Source organism: Natator depressus, chromosome 11 (assembly GCF_965152275.1).
Source record: "Natator depressus isolate rNatDep1 chromosome 11, rNatDep2.hap1, whole genome shotgun sequence".
Lineage (NCBI taxonomy): Eukaryota > Metazoa > Chordata > Testudines > Cheloniidae > Natator > Natator depressus.
In genome coordinates, this window is record NC_134244.1 from 68899356 (window position 1) to 68905355 (window position 6000).

At 47.1% G+C, this 6000-nt stretch overlaps 1 protein-coding gene across 4 annotated transcripts in view; it reads right to left on the reverse strand.

Moving 5' to 3' along the window:
• Positions 1–1836, reverse strand: part of MLPH (melanophilin) — an 87559-nt gene extending 85723 nt beyond the window's left edge. Inside the window, exon 1 of one of the 4 annotated variants that reach the window (XM_074968152.1) lies at positions 1532–1836. The gene's annotated coding sequence lies outside the window, so the exon portion shown is untranslated. The remainder of the gene's footprint in view (positions 1–1531) is intronic. The other 3 variants (XM_074968149.1, XM_074968150.1, XM_074968151.1) reach the window with 3 other exon arrangements.
• Between the last annotated feature and the right edge of the window lie 4164 nt (positions 1837–6000).

Here is a 6000-nt window from a genome sequence, read left to right on the forward strand (position 1 = left end):
GAATGTTATAATTCTTGACGTCTGATTTGTGTCCATTTATTCTTTTACGTAGAGACTGCCTGGTTTGGCCAATGTACATGGCAGAGGGGCTTAGGCTTGAATAGAGACTGGGAGTGGATGGGTCATTACACAAAGCAAAACTATTTCCCATGTTTATTCCCGCCCCTACTGTTCCTCAGTTAGCTCACCTTACCTGATCACGCTCGTTACAGTCTGTATGGTAACACCCATTGTTTCATGTTCTCTGTGTATATAAATCTCCCCACTGTATTTTCCTCTGCATGCATCCGATGAAGTGAGCTGTAGCCCACGACAGCTTATGCTCAAATAAATTTGTTAGTCTCTAAGGTGCCACAAGTACTCCTGTTCTTTCTAAGATATTGAGAGTCTTAAAACAAAGTTACTTCCTACTGCCACCGTGGTTGTATAGGAGTCAGCCCTACACGGGGCAGATTAGATAGCCTCTCTGTTAACAATAATGGGAGTTGCCCCGTTTATTCTGCTTACATGATGCTGAAAATTAACCCCTTGGGGCATGATCCTCGACCCCATTTACACCTTGTGGCTCTATTAAAGTCAACAGGAGTGTGGAGGCAAAAAGTAGGCAGGATTACATCTTGAATGGATTCTAGATATATTCTAGATTCTCGGAGTGGTTTATAGGCTTCCATGAAGATCTATTATTAATACTGCATTGGAAATGGAATTACCACACACACACACACACACACACGGTCCTTACATTTTCAGGGATTGCACTAGATTTACCCACACAGCTTCAGCTCAAATCGACAGGCGATCCAGTATGTGGACAATTCTTCAATTTATAGGTAAGGAAGGCTATGTCTTAAACCCAGGGGAGCCTGGAAATTCAGAGTCAGAGGAAACTGCCCTGTTCCCCAAGGCATGCTCTTCTGAAAGTTCAGCTAAAGAAGGGCACCTCCAACCATGCAAATGACATGAAGCGCATGTGAAATTTAATGAACGCACTTTACATTGGCATTTTGCAGCCTCAGGCTGGGTATCTGCCATAACATTGAAGAATGACATAATTTCCAAGGCCGGCTCGAAGGGCGTTCAATGTCAGGGGAGCATACACCAGTTTCCACTGTTCTTTCCTGCTGATTAAACTAGCATAGGACTTTGAGGGACATTCTTTCAAGGCAGAGCTGCAATAGCTGGGCTGTACTTCTGGACACAGTTTAGACTCTCTGCTTTACAGGTTAATCCAGAATGTAGCTCTCCTTCTTTCTGGAAGCTGACCTGCTTTGAGCACCACCCCTCAAAATAAAAAGGGTATTTCTCTCCCTCCTCTGTCCAGTCATCATTCTTACCTAGGCTGCTGGCAACATCCTTCACTTTCCATATCAAGTGCAGCCTCAGGGCAGGGCTGGTGATTGCAACAGGGCAAGGAAACTCTCAGTTTAAGAAACTTACTGATTAGCAAATAGGCACCCCCAGTCCCTTTCCGATCAGATCCCTTGTTTAAAGCCCCCAGAACGGATCATCAGAAGGTGAAGTTGCACTTTACCTTGTGAAGGGCGGCAGCCGATGTTGCTTTGATCTGTCTCCCTCTCTCCCTGTCTGGCTCAGCGGCAATCCAGTCCAGGGGGTGGAGTAAAAATATGTTTTTGTCACATGCTCCCAGTGCTGGGTTCCCATCCTCTGCCCTGGGGCTGGGCAGAACAAACCACCTAATCGGCGCACAGCGATCACATGGGGAGAGGAGCTACTCTTCGGAGATTGCAGTAAAGCGTCAGGGGAACAGACAGGAAATAGGGGGCCAAATGCAACCCCAGTGTAACTCTGTCGAAGCCGGTGGGGTTACACCAGAGAGGAATTTGGCCCAGGCACTTCAACTAACAGACACTCTTCCTATTGGCAAACTTGGAATGCCTTTGCAGAAAATAAAAGACCCCCCCCCTCCCCGCCAAGGAAATGGGAAATATTTGCCAATTTTTAACGAACTGAGAAAAGACCCAGGGTTTTCAGTCTTGGAAATCTTGTGACTTGAAAGCAGGTGATTGCATAACAGAACAAAAATATAAAGGAACATACAAAACAACAACAACCAGGCCAAAAAACAAATCAGAAAAACCAAACCAAAAACCCAGCAGCACTCACACACAGAAAATCCAAGTTCATTAGGCTTTGGAGGAAAAAAATCACGTTAAAGTGACTGTGTGTTGTGTTTTTTGCATCATGCTGGGGCTTATTGCAAGAGAAATAAGCATGGGTTAGTTCTGTCTCCAGAAAGGATGCATTTTTTAAAACTAAATTTGATCAAAGTTTGGGAACCGTTGAATAGAGTCGTGTCTGCAGCATGTGATATTTTGCCTACTGGTGCATGATAATTAATGGAGACTTTCAGATGCTGAAATCAATATTGGATTAGATGTGGTGACATAGGGGGTGATCCTATGTATTTCCATTTGCTTATTGATTTTATTTTTGTGGCATGAGTTCATACTAAATCATCATTAAAACTGGGGCCATGACGATGTAGGTAGGTTAACACACTCAGGGTTTTGTTTCTTGAGACTGGGTTGACATCCTGTGGTGATCAGACCAGGCAGTATGAGTTTGGTGGTCTCAACTAGAGATGCTCAGGACACCTCTCCACAAGACAGCTTCAGCACACAACTGGCAGTGACCATCACAAATCATACTGGTTCTATGGAGCAAGCTGGGTGAGGAAGTTTTCACATTGCCTGCTACCAGACAGTACAGCAAGCCATTTGTTCTCCCGAGCATAGATCCTTCCCTTCTAGCATAGGGCATAACGCCATTAGATTTAGGAAAATATAAACAACATCTGTAGATGACGATACACATGATCAATGGCTTTTCAAGAAAAGGGAACGTGGCTTGGAGCAAATTCCACTCCCAAGAACTCTGAGAGGCAACGTAGTCTGGTGGAGCAAGCACAATTTGGAGTCAGGCAATCCCAAATTCCAGTCTGGTGACTTGTGTGTGGCCACAGGCAAGTCAGTTAGTTTCACTGCCTTAGTTTCCCCAGAGGGGTGGTCTGGCGGCAGGGGTATGCCTACCCAGACATGACTGCAGGATTGGGGGCTAGGCAGACAAGTATTTCCATTTTACAATGGAGGAACAGAGGCACAGAGAACTCAAGTGACTTGCCCAAGTTCACACAGGAAGTCAGTGGCAGAGAAGGGAGCTCCATCCCAGTGACTTAATCACTAGGTTAAGCCCTCGCCTTGATAGTAAACAAAAATCTGTGTGCTGAAAAAAATGAACAAACCTTTGCTTTCCAGCAGCATGGTGAGGGATATCTTGCCCCTGTTCACATGACTGTTCCTTTTTAAGAGTGGGGCTAATGGGAAAGACTTGGGTCTCATTCAAAGCGCATTGCATTAATAGCAATCTTTCTATTGGCTTCACTAGGCTTGGATCATTGGATGTATATATCGTTTGGATCTGGGTGTATTAGTTACTCTATCAGCTTACCCTAATCTCCTCCCTTCCCAAAGGAACATTTATGGACTGGACTGAACTGAACTCAGAGCGAATTGCCTTGCCTTACATTTTCTTGCTTGAAAAGGTTCTGTTTAATGGCCCTCTGCACACAAAATGCCCCAGGGGTGTAATGAGTTCAGTGGAATCGTGCACATGGAAGATCTGCAGGGAAACTTCAGACTAAGGACTATTAGCTAGGTGAAGTTTGCATCACCTGCCCGTTAGTGTCTGAAAGGTGGAGGGAGCGTTGCAAGCATTGTGCATGTTAACGCTCCTTTCCTAGTGTCCCTGCACTCCAGGTAGCCACTGGAGGGACTGGGATTCAGCCTGGATGAAAACACCTCTGAATTCTGACAAAGTCCAAATCTAGATGCAAACTGGGCAGCTCAGGCCCGTCTGAGTTGCAGCATGTCACCAGATCACACTCGGGGAGCTCCAACGGTAGGTGGCCGGCCCACAGCCAGACTCGGATGCCCGTACTGAGGAGTACCTTGTGACACCAGTATAATCCTGGAAGGCTACACACAGTACAAAGACAGGCACCTAGCCTGTCATTTACCATGCAGGCCTCCCATCAGCGTCTCACAGGGGATACACACAGCTGTTCAGAGAGGGCTAGATTGTAACGGAGTGAGCGGACTTCGCGGGGTCACAGCGCTCACCTGCTTACCTCAGCAGTGTCAGGATGAGCTCCACCCTGACATCTGGTGATGAGGTGTGGCAAGTTGGGTAAAAGAACTTCAGGGGCCGATCTCATTTGCATAGGCACACCCACCCCGCCTAGAATGAGGCCATAGCTGCCCAAATGGTCACTTTGGCTGCTGTGGGATCCCCAGTGTCTCTGTTATTGGGGCAGGAAGAATAAATTGTTATTACCCTGATTATGGGAACTGTGCTTGGAACTGTACTTGGCCTTTTGTTATGATGGAGGGACTCACCATCAACTAAGTAGCACTCGCTATGCAAGGGTCATGGGTTCCAAAACTCTGTGAATTGAGAGAGGTTGGGGACAAGTATTAATACTTGGTGGCTGGCACCATGGAGCAACTGGAGGAGGAGTTGGCCCCTTGCTATTGAATGACAGAGAAGGGGTAGGGTGGGGCCGAGCAGTGAAGGGCCTTGAAAGAGATAAAAGGCAGCTTATGTTTGATGTGATACAGAAGGAGGAGCCGGTGGAGGGATAAAAAGATGGTGACATGGTCCAAGCGAAGGTCTAGGAGAATGAACTTAGCAGCAGTCTGAATGGACAGGAGCAGGGCAAGACCAGGCACGTATCAAGCCCAGAGCAAAGGGACATTGCAGGGACTGAGCCAGGAGGTGGGAGCTCGGGCGAGAGCGTGCTGGCTGTGTGGGTGGGTCGGAAAGGCCGTATCTTACAGATCTTACTCAGACGGAATCAGCAAGATTTAGACATAGCCTGGATGCAAGGACCTAGAGAGGTCCAAATTGAAGATTTTGCCCAGGGTACTAGCATGAAAGAGGTTAGATCTGGCTTATGTCCCACAGGTTGGATTCCTCCTTAAGTGATATTAGAATTGGAATGAAAAGTGAATCACATCTTTAAAAAGCAGCACTACGGGCTACTTTAGGTCTTCATAGGGGGACTAGCCAAGAAATGTTACTAGTAGCATATGCCAAATGCTCTCTCACTTACACCGAAGCAATGCTATGGAGTTTGGAGCAGATTTTGCCCTTTATTCCCAAAGGCAGCCTTTCTATTACAGACCTGATTTAGACCACTACTGTCATGACTCAGGGCCCGATCCTTCCTCCCCCCCCCCCGCCGAGCTCTTCTGCTCCAGCAGCACAAAGCAGCCTTCAAGTCATCTTAGAGAACCTTTGGAGGAGCCCCAGAGCCATGCACAGTGAAGGGGGCATGGCTACAAAAAGAGCATGCCCAGGGCTGCTATCACTCCTTTGGGCAGAGTTGCCTTCGCACACTCCTTCCTGAGACCGGAACCAAGGATCTAGCCCTTTAGAATCCAAAATGGTTATGCTAGACAAAAGGAAAGGAGAACTGTTGGCTCTGGACCCAATCCAACAAACCCTCTCCCCTGCATGTAGCCCAGCCGAGACTATTTGCTTTACATGCATGAAATGAAGTCTTGGATGACGGTCTTTTTCTGCACTGCAGTCTGAGGTGTGATTCCAGCATCAATAGACACACCCAAGCGTCACCGACTACGTGGGTGGTCTTCCCTAGTGGCCAGAGCAGGAGTCAGGCCAGATCACATACCAGGAGGTCAGAGTCTGAGACAGGTCATAGGGCAAACTATTGAGTCAGGAGGCAGACAGTAGGAGCAAGTGTAGTGCAAAAGAGACAATTCAAAGCAGGGGAAACTCAATTGAAAGAACAACTTCCTGGTACTGGGCTTGATTTAAATAAGAGCTGGGAACCAATCAGGACCCCTAGCATTCCACCAATCAGATCCCAGGACTCTCAGAGTTCAGCTTCTATTGTGGCAGCTGTTAGCAGGTTACTGGATGGCAGGTAGGGTGACCAGATGAAACGGACAAAATATC